Source organism: Triturus cristatus, chromosome 6 (genome assembly GCF_964204655.1).
Source record: "Triturus cristatus chromosome 6, aTriCri1.1, whole genome shotgun sequence".
Classification (NCBI taxonomy): Eukaryota; Metazoa; Chordata; class Amphibia; order Caudata; family Salamandridae; genus Triturus; species Triturus cristatus.
This window is the reverse complement of record NC_140589.1, coordinates 1,641,611,572-1,641,625,296: the sequence shown is the minus strand read 5'-3', so window position 1 is coordinate 1,641,625,296 and position 13,725 is coordinate 1,641,611,572.

Here is a 13,725-nt window from a genome sequence, read left to right as displayed (position 1 = left end):
ACTCGCTCGTGCCTCGAGGAGGCCGCGGCCTCCATAATAAGCTGTTATTCGATCCCACTGCCGGAGGGAGCGCGCTCTTTCAAGCCTCTGACACGCTAACCACATACATTATCAACAGAGCCTCCAGTGAAACAAAGCGCGGACAACACAAAGCGGTGATTATCTCTTTCTTGATTGATCTATGTCTACTGACAGGAAAATTCACTTCAAATCAGTTTGCATCAGCCAACCGGCGCAATGAGCTTCAATTGTGAAACAGACATCATTTTCTACAAAACATGAGCAGTACCATGACTGTTCACTTTGGACTTCAGGAGAATGAAGATAGTTTATTTTCTGCTTTGCAAAAGGTTTTATCAGAATAGACCACGGTGTTAATAACCATGAATAAAAGAGCTGATGTGCGTACAACTGCGCCTAACTAGATAGACCTAATTTTCAAAGCAACAAACAGTGAAGAGTGCACGAAAACACAAACAGGCACATGCATAAAAAGAAAACCAGTCGCAAACGGGCAGATTCTCAGAATCTGACCCTTTGCGACCGGTATTTTTGCATTTGGGATGCATCATCCCAAATGCAAAAATCGCAATTCAAGTAATCTCTATATTGCGATTACTTAAATTGCGATTGCATTTAAGGAATCCCAAATTGAGATTCCTTAAATGCAATGCATTAAAGTAAAAAAATTAGCAATTTCGCTAACAGGGTGCGTAAATTACCATGAAGTTGAACTTCATGGTAATTTGCAAAACCTTTGAAAAAAGCACTTTTGTGCATTTTTCAAAGTTTCATGTTGCGCACACGGGCATGTGTGTTCACAACATATGTGCAGAGGTCAATTCCAGGGGTGCAACATGGTGTCCTTTTGACAACCTTGCACCCTGAAATTGCATGCGCAATTTGCGAGTACCTATTGGTACTCGCAATTGCGCTTGCAATTTCCCATTGATTCCTATGGGCCTGTAGGCCCATAGGAATGAATGGGAGCTATTCCTTATTTGCGACTCGCAAGTTGCGAGTCGCAAATAAGGAATGTGTAGGAATCGATATTATAATAGCGATTCCTACATGCATAGGATTTTGCGAGTCCTTAATTGCGAATCCTTAATATTCTCTATTAAGGACTCGCAAAATCATAGCTTGATGCATGTGCCAGTAAGGGCCTCATTTATGAAAAGTGACGCATCGCTGGACAAAAACAGAGAATCGTCACTTTCCATAGTGCCATCCTTTACGGCACCATGGATGTGCGTGCCGTACTGTAAATGGTGCAAGGAATTACAGATATGTCAGGAATTCTGACGTATCTGGTTATGAAAAATGCCACATTGCTTGAGTGTTTCGGAAAACGTACAATTTTTATTGAAATTTTTCAATATTCTTAAATATTCACAGGAAGAAGCTATGAACATGATTAATCATCACTGTTTAACAAAATAATTAAATGCAGTTCATGTAGGTGAATCTTGCAGCAGTAGACATAAGTTCTTGCGAACAGAAGGTTACTCAGTTCAGTTTCCCATATTGTGCTTTGTAAATATATGTAGAGGGACTAACCTATCTTTCCACAATTGAAACAAATCTACTGTATATCAATGGAAATTAATTTGGATGTGTGTTGCACAGTTACACAGTAAAAAAGTAACTCCTCTTGTGATTGAGCACATATATTTTTCTATTTTCCTGTAAGCATAAAACAACTGTACTTTATGGAAATATATCTCTATGAATACCTAGACCCAGAGAATCCTAAAATTCCCCAACCTTCCCAACCTTCAGTTTACTGATTCAACTCTGTCCATTTGTTCACATAGTGCGGTTTTTGAGGCAAATTCACAAAATCTTGATTCCAGTAATTAAGCGCTCTTTTCAGACTTACCTGGAAATGTGTGGACTTTCTTCCTCTGACAAGTGAAGGAAAGAATATATTTTGCACTGCTCATAATTATTAGAATACGAATGCACGGGGTAGACTAATGTAGAATTGACAAACTATTTAATTATCCCTTAATGATTAGACACTTCTCTTTTCATTGTCCCCATATTTTGTCCTCTCTTTTGGTCAAGTTTGGTGCTAAACATAAGAAACACCTCTTTTGTATGTTCTCCACATTCAACCATTTGTCAGAGACAGACTTTGGTAAATGCTCTTGGTCACTCTTGCACAGAGTCAGACCACTTTTCATTGGTAAAATGAAGCGACCTGAGCTCTCAGCAATGTCCTTGAATAAAGTGACTCACTCCACAATGTCATTTCAGACAGCAGAAATGACATTATAGTTGTACAAAGGTGCACCATAAGTATGCAGCAATAGCAAATTGACAAATTGAATTTCTAGTTCTGGCAACAGACATCTTTATTTGTCTTGAAAACCAAATGTCATCAATTCCTCAAAGATATAGGGTAAGAAGTATCGAGAGAGAGCAACAGAGAAAGACGATTTTGGGTCGGCTCCTCGGCCATTGGCTTTCACGTGTTTCTCATGGTTTACGATTGTTTAGATGAATTGTCTGTCAAGGCTGTGCCATTTTATGGCTGGTTACATTGTCTATTTGTGTTGACTTTTGGTTTTGGTTATTGGGTATCAAGTAGTCCGCTTGTTAGAGTGCAGTTACAGCAAGTTGTGTAACTTATATTTAATAGCCAGTGTGCATTCTCTGATGTATGTATTTTGCAAGTATGAAGACATTTAATTCCTGATTGATGGCTTTTTCTGTTCAGGAAGTATCTTAGCCTCTCATAAAGATATAGTGCTATTTATAATCACATTTGCCCACTCATTTGTTTTACTTCCCTTTCATCATAAATTGTTTTTGCCTTTTTTGCTCACAAAGTATAGCCGGGTGTGCATATATTGTTTCCTAAAGATGCAACAAAGCAACTGACCATTTCTCAAATGTGCCCACTATGGAATATTTTGCTGTGTATGCCGTTTAGGTTCACCACTTCGCTGATTCCTAATTTGTCAACGAATGCCGGTTTCACTTTGTATGTTCCTTTTCTCACTTCTGTTGAGCATGGACTAAGTACTGATTGTTTCTTTTTGATTAGTGTCCTTCCTCTGCTCGCCCTGGGATTAAGGTACTTTTTTTTCATCTTCTGTTGTCATCCTTGCTGGTGCTTGTTCAGCCGTTCTCCCCTTTGAAGTAAGTATGTATACCACTAGCCTTCCATTATCACACTACCACCAGCCTACCCACCACCCTACCACATCACACTACCCTAGCCTACCACCACCACACACCCACCTACCATAACAACTGCCACTCTAACCTCCACCACCGTCTTAGCCACTGCCACCCTAACCTAACCACCATCACCTTACCCAAACTATCACCACCAACTTAACTACCTCCCCTCCACCCTAACCACCACCATCACCCTAGCCAACATCACCACCCTAACCACATTCATCATCACCACCCCACGACCACACGGTTGTAACACCACCGTAACCACCACCACTCTACCACCACCACCAATGTTCCATCATCACTCCACCACCACCCTTACCACCACCAAACCGCCAACCACCACCATAACTACCACAACCCTAAACACCACCAACCTACGCGCCATCCTAACCTAATCACCACTACCATCCTCCCAACCACCTTCAACACTGTAATCACCACCCTAAACACCATCAATATAACCCCATCATTCTTCTAACACCACCACTGCACGATCCTAACAACCACTACCAAACTACCACCACCACCCAACCCTAACCAACACCACCCTAACGATAACCAGCCCAACCAACACACTAACCACTGCTGCCCTAACTACCACCACCATAAGCAACACCCCCTTAACCACCACCAACTTCACCACCACTCACACCCTAACCACTACTACCACCTCTACACCCTAACCATCACCCTAACCACCATCCTAACTACCCTAACCACCACTGCCCTAACCATTACCTTATGCAAATTCATCACTGTAACACCAACACGACTCTACCACCACTACTACTACACCTACCACCACCATCCTACAACCACTACTACCCTAATCTCCACCACCAGCCTCACCACCTCCCTAACTATCACGACCTCAACCACCACCCTAACCACCATCACCCAATTCTAGCTACTACCACCGTACCCTAACCACCACCATCACGACCCTAACCACATCACCCTAACTACTACCACCCCAACCACTACCACCTCCTTCACCTTAAGATCCCCCTTCTCCCTAACCACCACCAACACCCTAATAAACACTAGCACCTTAGCAACTACCACCACCCTAACCACCCCTACTCTAATGACCATAACGATCACCAGTGTATCACCATTACCACCACCACCCAGCCACCCTACCACTACCACTACCTCACTAGCACCCTAGCTACCGCCCCCACCTTAATCACAGCTACCAACAACCTATCCACCACAACTATCCTACCCTAACCACCACCAACTATCCTACACCAACCACCACCCTATCCTAACCACCAGCACTCTAAACACCACCACCCCCTCACCACCATCAACACCACCTTCACCACCACCCTCACTCACCATCGCCATCACCACCATCACCACCATCACCTCCATCTACCTAACCAACCTAACCACTACAAAACATTCACTGAACATGGCTCTCAATTCTTGTAGAAACTCTTCATTTTGCACCAACCATTATCAACACCTTACTGGGTTTTGTTTTAATGGAAAGTTGTTGTATCTGTTTGTTTACTGTCAAGCAGACTGTTCTCCCCTTAAACTATGCATCTAGGTCACTAGTAAAGTTAAGTCATATCAAACATTAAGAAACATTTACACTTCGTCAACAGCTATCTATCAACCTGTTGTCCTTATATATAGAAATCAATATGTGAACATTAAGAAGGACTCTGTGGTAGGATATTGCTATCAACCCTGGAGCAAAAACTCTCTGTGCAGATTCACATTTGCATAAACTTCATAATTGATTGTCTTGTACATTCTAATTGTAGTGTTCATTGCATTACATAACTTGCTTTCAATAAAACAACCTACAAATGCAGTCAATCCTTCTACAAAGACTAATTGTGTGGGCTTTCTTTTCTCTTCTTGTGTTTGCCCCCCCAGTCCCCTAGAGCACGGCTTCATTACTTCTACCATCTACTGCTTACTTTTCAGACATTCCTTTTTTTCTTTTTTTGATAAGCACTCTATGAAAGTGCATGTGTTTTCATTCTGTCTCCCTAATGCACTTTACTTTGCTCTTCCATCGTGCTCCATATTTCTATTGCCCGTGTGCTTCTTCCCTATGTCCACCATGTTGTGTTTAACCTTGTGTGCTGTTGTGTTTAACCTTGTGTGCTTCTCCCCAGCATTGCTTACTCCTCAATGTGCTTCTCTCGATTCCATGTTACACTCTCTCTTGCCCATGTGCATCTGTTCCTCTGTGCTCCATGTTGCTCTCTCTCACTGTGTTGTGTACATCTTTAGCTGCCCTCTGTATTGCGTACGACCCTGTCCTCCATGTTTCTTCCCACCACCCGCGCCCTTTGTGTTGCTTCCACCCATGTCCTCCTTGTTGCTTCCCACAACCACCCAAACACTTTGGCTCTGCCTTTTTAAAATTTATCAATCCAAATTGGCTCAGTAAATAAAAAAAACAAATCACCTGCATATTTTGTATGCATGTGCCTGCATGGTGCCTGTGCCTACATTTTTTTTTGTTTCCTCTTTAGCTATGCTGCACATCATCGCTAAAAACCGTTATCAAAGCCAATAGTTCAAAAAGGCGAGACCTTTTGGTTTTGCCAATGATTGTTTTGTGTGGTGACATCTTACTTTCATTTGTGCATCATGCTCCCACCCATTTTAAATTGCTTACATGGTGTGTCACTTAGGTTTCTTTGCTTGCCTGGCATATCATGTTACCATCTATAATCACAAATTCTTTTAAATTCAAAATAGGAGGCCTGACAGAGTCCTCATAAATAAATAAATACATTAATAAATATGACTAAACGTTTGTCAGGATCAACAAAGGAAGAGACATTGCCCACTCCTTGAAAACGTTTTTGCTTGAATCTGAATAACGTTGAATTTCCTAGGACTGAGCATTCGTATTGTTCTTCTCATCCAGGTTTGGCACGGAAAGTCTAAACAAAGCATGCATACACAGGCAGGCTTCCAACTCAGAGCACAGACAGCCGTTTGTGCACGTCGGCCAGGGCGAAATCTCCACATTCTATTTTTGCTGATGACGAGGATAAGAATCCACTGTCTGTTTTCCTTGTATTAAAACATACAATGATCCCGAATCTCCAGCCAGTGTCTTTGTGTTCACAGAATAAAAATTGGCATCGATTGCGAAAAAGGAAATTAACTCATTATCTGATTTCTTTTTCATTTATGTTGAGTGGGGCTTGTTCAGAAAGAAAGCCTCAGAGGACGTGTCAAGTACAGAAAGCCAATGTACTGTTCCTCAAGCCGCAGTGGGGTGTTCAGAAATAAACCTCCTAAACTGTGTGCATGCTATGACATACAGACCTGACTCAAACTGGTTTTAAACATTCTTGGAAAGTCACGGTTTATGAGAACGTCCCACATTTAGGCTGTTTTGGTCCATAAGTAGCATTATGGTCGTTAAGTTTAGGATGTATGTATGCATGTGGTATTTGTATAGGGCGAACCTAGCCCAAGTTAGTGAGGAGCTGAGGCTCAGAGGGCCTCATTTATGAAAAGTGACGCATCACTGCGTGAAAACAGTGATGCGCCACTTTTCACTGCGCCCTCCCTGCGACTCCAGTGATGCGTCATATTTACAGTATGACGCATCATGTCGCAAGGAGTCACAGATACGTCAGTATTTCTGACGTATCTGTAGGCGCAAAAGTGACGCATCGCTGGAGTGTGTCACAAAAGTGACGCAACTCCAGCAATGTGTCCTTTCACATGGGGCAAGCCCCATGTGAAAGGGCCTGCGTCAGTCTTACGCCTGCTGTGAGGCAGGCGCAAGAAATTGACGCATTTACACACTAGAAGTGGCGCAGTGAAATCTCGTAGATTTCACTGCGTCACTTCTACGACCCTTTGTTGCGTCAAAACGCCCCCCTTGCATACATTATACCTGGCGCAGGTATAATGTGGCGCAGGGGTTTACAAAGTGACGCATCTACCTAGATGCGTCACTTTGTAAATATGGCGCAACATGGCGCATGTTTAATGCCACTGGTGCGTCACAAAAAGTGACGCACCGGCGGCGCAAAAGTGACGCAGGGGCTCATAAATGAGCCCCAGAGGATTTAACATAGAAGTCAATTGTGCAATATAGGCTCAATTTCCTATTAGATCAGACATGGCACAAGAAGGATTACAACATTAGTTATTTAATTTGATTGGCAGCCCTTGGTACACTTTAGCATCAAGGAGAGTCGTCCCTAGCTTAAAATCTCACCCCAGGCCCAGCATTTCAAGAGTTCATATGAATGGGCACCTACCCTATGTGAAATCCAAAACTGTCGTCACCTTTCACCCTTCCCACAACATTACTTGTCCTCAACTTCTGATGTCATTCCTCAAAGATTACCACTGATGTTATTAAGGCAGGGTACACCAAGGCAGTGTTACAAAGCAGGTTCTGGGAACTTCTCAATCAGCTGTCTTAAAACCTGTATAAATGGAAAGTAGAAAGTATAAGGCCCAACACTGATGAGGCTCCAAGAGACATTCATTGTATCTGCTTAAATAAGAAAAGATCTGCAGGGGTCATATTGTTCTCACCTGCTCCAAAATGGCAAAACTTTTTCTAGAAAGAGTGCAATGTAAGGAAGCCTGTAAAAGTCTTATATCTCAGGCCAACAGCACACACCTGTCAGCCTTTAAAGGAAACTTCTGCAAACTCCGACAGAGAGCCAGTTGTACAAAGCGTTTTAGCATTCACATCTCTCCTAATTGATAAATTTAAGGATTTGCAAATGCTAAAATCCTTTGTTATCTGTACTAAACGCATTTAGTGATTCGTAAATGTGTTACCGAATTGCTAAATGTTTTGAGAAATGGATACTGATTCAGTATTCGGAAAGGGAGTGTTGTAGGCCTCCTTTCCAAATACCCAATCAGTATGTTATGTGACAAAAGCCTAATTGCAAAACATTGATATTTTACCAGCATCTCAAAGGAGGTGGTAACGCATTCACAAATGGGAAAGGGACCCACTGGGACCGCTTTGGGAAATAAGTAAAAAAGATTGTGTAAGAGGAGGAAGTGGTCCTGTGTAACTATTTTTTTAAAGTGCAGCCCCATTTCCTTTAAGGAAACCGGGATGCTTTTATAAAAGTGTACAGTTTAAAAAAGCAATTACACACAGAATATCAGCTGACAGCAGCAGGCCACAGTAGATCCTTATAGCTCGCAATTTGCAACCTACCTCATTAATATTCATGAGATAGGTTGGATTGCGACCCATTACAATTTAGTCTTTGCAAACTAATCTATTAGTATATAGGTGGTTGGGTCACAATAAACCCCACTGCTCACAAAAGTACTGGTTGCATACTGCGCACATATTACCACGTATACATCACCTTGCCACTTACTTAGAACCCAAGCTTTGAAGACACAATTACACAGAGAAAATCAACCCGGACCCAGTCCCTTAAAATCACCTTTCCTGGCATATTCCAACAGATTGACTCTGTTCAACCCCTCCCCACATCCCGGCAATGAAATCACTCTAAAAAATGTGAAGGTTTAAACATTACCAACTAATGCGGAATTTCCAACCTGAGCCAATTCCTACATTGTAAGTCAATGCAAAATAAAGATTGACATCCTTTTATTCCTACAGTCTGAATACTCATGTTGCATATGCAGGACCAACTATGAAAAATTAGTTGTCATATCATCTGTCTAATTGAGACATGGTTTGGAGACGACCTTTTTTCATCTACTGCTCTAATTTGCTGTTTGTCAAAAACAGACTATGAGAGAGAGCTTGGCAAATCTAGGGCCTTATTACATACAGTGACGGGGCACAGAGGACGTGTCTGCATGCTTTTTGAACCCAAAGGCATTTTGGAATTGCAGAAGGGTCTGCAAATGCTTGTGCGGCCCCTTCTGTAATACTGATAGCTCTGGTGCATACGTAGCTCAGCGATATCTTCAAAGGGTGTTCCCTCACTGCCCCCCCCCCCCTAAATGAGGGAATCACTTTGTTCTGGCGCCCATGCCCTATTATGGATGAGGGAGCAGAGGCAAACATACCCTTAGGGGCTGCACTGTCACTGCCTCCCATTAGGGCCGTCCCACCAGAGAGGTAAAAGCGGGACCCATGGACCACCAGACAGCCCCCTGCAGGTGAGTGTAGCCACTCACTTCAACTGCTTGCTACAGGACAGACATCATAATCCTGATGGCGGAAATGCCGTCCTTAAGGGATTATGAGTGCTTTCTGTCTGGCCGACAGGCTCCTTGCGTCCATCGGAACTGCGCTGGAATCTCCGCCGGTTTAAACTCCGACCGCCGTCATCAAAATATGGCAGTCGGACTTTAAACCTACTATATTGGTTGGAAAGCTTCTGGCCAGTGGTCGGTGGCTTTCTGTGCAACATCGTAATCAGGCCCAAAATATTAAAATGCAACTGTCCTCATCCTCCCATACTTCGCACACAAAGCACAACAACAACGGGGAAGTTTTGAAGGGTTTAAAAAGGAACTGAGAGAACAAGAACTCAAATCCATGATGCTATTCTCAGCCAAACTCCAAGTGGTGGTGGAGGGAAAGATCTAGCACTTTGGAAAACCTGCAGAAGCATGGGAATGGCTACAGGGCTGGAGGCTGGCCAAATCCCCGGGCAGGAAGAGAGAACTATAGTATAACCACACAGAGGATCTAGTAGGGATGGGCCCGACTGGAGGTGCACTAATCTCTAGTCATCATAACACTCACAACATGTACACCTGGTCATAGAGAGAATATAGTGTGGTGGCAACATTCATATATCCAAAAAGTGTCCTGTTACTACTTGGTGTATGTGTGATGGAACTCCCAGAGAAGAAATCCTTTTTAGGACAAAACCCTCACTCATCCGAGGGTGACATGCTTCATCAAAAGGTTCCCTCCTCACACCCGAACTGCAAGGTCCATGGTGTGGGCTACAACTCCCTTACAGGGAGGAACTAAGGTGTTGTATGATGAGCGATTCACCCATATGTCAACACCCTATGTCCTGTGCAAAACCTGGGCAGACCCACTGGGATGGTACGTCGCCGAAACAGGGAGCTGGGATGAACTAACAGTGAGCCTTTGTATGGTATACATCCTTCCCGAGTTACAGGCAGCAACGTTCCTGAGATAGCCACACTGCTACTGTAACTCCTAAAAGGGATCCTCATATTGGGAAGTGGCATGATTGAGGTGGCCTCGTATAAGAAGGATAAACGTCCTCCGGGAATGAGGAAACTGGAGACAACATCACTAAACACTTTCCCGAACCCTATAGGGATAGTAAATATTTGGAGAGCACATAACCCTCAGGCACAACAATACACATACCATTTTGGGACACATGGCAGACTCTCTTGATGGACTATCTGTTGCACAGCACGCATCCCTAGGATGCCAAGCACCTTACAAAATGCATATTAGACCATGCACCGGCCTGGGTGACACTGCAGGGTAAGACGGGCGGAAAACGCAGACAACGAGCACTCAACCAGTGGTACCTTGAAACTGAGGAAAAACCAGAGGGACTCAGCATAGGTACTGATAAGTACTTCACCAAAAATGAGAAACAGTAGCCTCCCCAACTATGGTATGCTAAGCATACAAAATAGTAATAAGGGGACAGGCTCTATCCGTGGCTACCTCACAACACAACAACACCTCTACGAGGTGGCAATAGAGCAAACAAGCTCTTGGCCTTGCTAGATCACAAGAGAAAACTGACCAAGTAGGTCTTTAAGATCCAGGGACCGGAAGGGGAGACCCACTCACCAATTTCGCAAATAGCAGCAGTGTTCGCGGGATACTATGCAAAACTATACACACCTACATCCACTAGATCCTAGTCTGAGGTCTCTGCCCTCCTACAGGACCTGAAACTACCGAGATGACAGAAAACAATTAGAGGGAGATATAACCCCGGACGACATAACTGTGGCAATCAGAGAGCTGCAACCAGGATAAGCGATGGGACTGAATGGGCTCCCCTTTGAGTTATACAAGATAATAGCACTCGCCACACTTGATGACCATGTATGAGGAGGCAAGGAAGGTGGGATATCTCCCTAGTGACCAGCTGCTGGCCACAATACTAACCATACAAAAAGCCGGTAAAGCCCCCTGAAGAATCCACCTCCTATAGACCGATCTCACTGTGAAATGCTGAACCCAAAATACTGGCCAAGATATTGACTACCAGCCTGAACATATTAATTACCACCTAGTGCACCCTGATCAAGTATGCTTTGTGCCCAAAAGAAGCACGAGATTCAACCTGCGGCACTTATTTGGGGTGTTCGATAACACAACAGAGATGACAGAACCGGCAATGGTGATGGCACTGGATGCCACAATGGCATTTGATACACTAGAGTGGCCCTACATGTATGCAGTACTGGACAGGATGGGTTTTGGCTCCAACATCATAAGCTAGATCGAGATCTTATTAGGCTACCCTCTGGCTAGGGTATGGGTCAATGTTACATTCTCTGACATTTTTGAATGAGGAGGGGGAATAGGCAGGGCTGCCTGCTATCACCTATGATATTTGCATTGCCATGGGAACCCCTAGCAGCCTGGATCAGACAAGATACACTGGTAGAGGGTATAAAATAGGAGCAACCATGTCTCTCTATATTATTATTTTTATCACTAGTGGCTTGTAGAGTGCATGGCATCCAGAAAAGGTTTCCCAGCACTATTCTCCTCACTAAACCAAGGACCATCAAAGTGTTACATTAACAACTATAGAGGTGGAAACAGTCAAGTTTTAAGCTGCTAGAGAAAAACTGTGAACGATTTACAGGCTCTCAGCAAATGTGGCAGGTAATTCCAAAGTTTAGGGCTGAGATACACAAATGCCCGGCCACCCGGTTGGGAATTCCTAATCCTAGGAAACATTGCCAAATCCTGATGGCTGATTCGGAGTGCACGGTTTGGATAGTTTGCATACACCAACAGTCTCAGATGCATTAGACCGGTATTAGCAGGGCACTTGTACAGATAGCATAACGTCTTAAATTTTATGTTTGAAAAGCTTTATTTCAGGAAAATATTAGTACAAAGATATCAGCAACAGTACAAATACAGTCCAATAGCATGAAAAGGCCAATATCATAAACAATGAGCAAAATAACATCTTAAATTTGACTCGTTGTTCAATAGGCAACCAGTGCAGAGTATGTTGCAAACTGGCTGAGGAGGTGAACCTGGGTGGATTAAACAGTATGCGGACAGCCACATTTTAAACAATTTGGAGCCTTTTGAGCAAGGATTTTACAACACCCTGATACAAAGCATTGCTGTAGTCCAGTCTGGAAATCGCCAGTGCCTAGACTACTGTTTGTTGAGCAGGGACTGTAAAACCAAGATTTTATTTATCCATTTAAGGATGCCCAAGCAAGTGGCAGCCACTTTATTTATCTGGTGACTCTAGCCATACTTCCAGACTTTTTAGCACCTGAACTGAGGAAGGGGGTCATACCCCCATTGTATATGGCCAAAGAAGAGGACCCCAAAGGTGGGAGTGTTTGCCCACAAGCAAAATCTCTGTCTTGTCCCCATTATGTTTCACTGCATTGATGTTCATCCAGGCTGAAACTTGGCAAGGCAGGAATTAAGGGCTTTTGCTCTGAGGTTATCATTTGTGAATAAGGATACCACAATTTGACTGTCATCAGAGTACAAGAGAAGTGTAAACCCATGGGATCCCACAATTTCAACAAGAGGCCTTACATATAGATTGAAGTGGGCTAAGGTTATAGTCCTGTGGCACCCTGAGTCTGGAAGGTGTGATTTGGACCTGCATTGATGTGGATGTATCTGAAAGGTGCATTTATACAGGAAGGATCTTAGTCACAAAAAGGCTGAGTCCTGCACTCTCATTCCTCCTAGTCTGGAAAGCAGTGGAATGATTCACTGTGTCGAGTGCGGCACTGAGATCAAGAATAATCAGTTCCGCAGTACTGCCTGAATCTAATTGGCCTCAGAGATATTCCATAACACTAAGAAAGGCAGATTCAGTGCTGTAGACAGCCCTGAAGCCTGATTGTGTTGGGTGCAGTATCCTATTTAGCTCAACATTGGATGTAAATTACCGATTGACATGTTTTTCCGACACCTTAGCTAGGGTAGGCATGAGTGAAACTGCCTATGGTTTGACCATATGAGAGGGTCATGGTTAGGCTTTTTGAGCAAAGGTGTGGCTAAGGCCCTCTTCCATGCTAAGGAAACACTGCCTTCTGTCAAGGAGACATTCAGAACCTGGGTGAGTTGTTCTATATTTGGCAAGGCCAGTTTATCCAAAACAAAAGGGGGGCAAGGATAAAGCGGGGAGCCTGACCAGGTGGCAGCGAGCAATGAGATGAATGATGATTCCTCAAGTGGAATAAAAGTATTCAAGGAACCGGACAAGCATGCAGGACGTTCATCAGAACAGACTGTGGATTTGCAGATGACATACTATACATACATGCAGATGACATACTACTCTACATGATCCAGACGGAACCCACCATTGACAGACTGGTGCATATCAAACA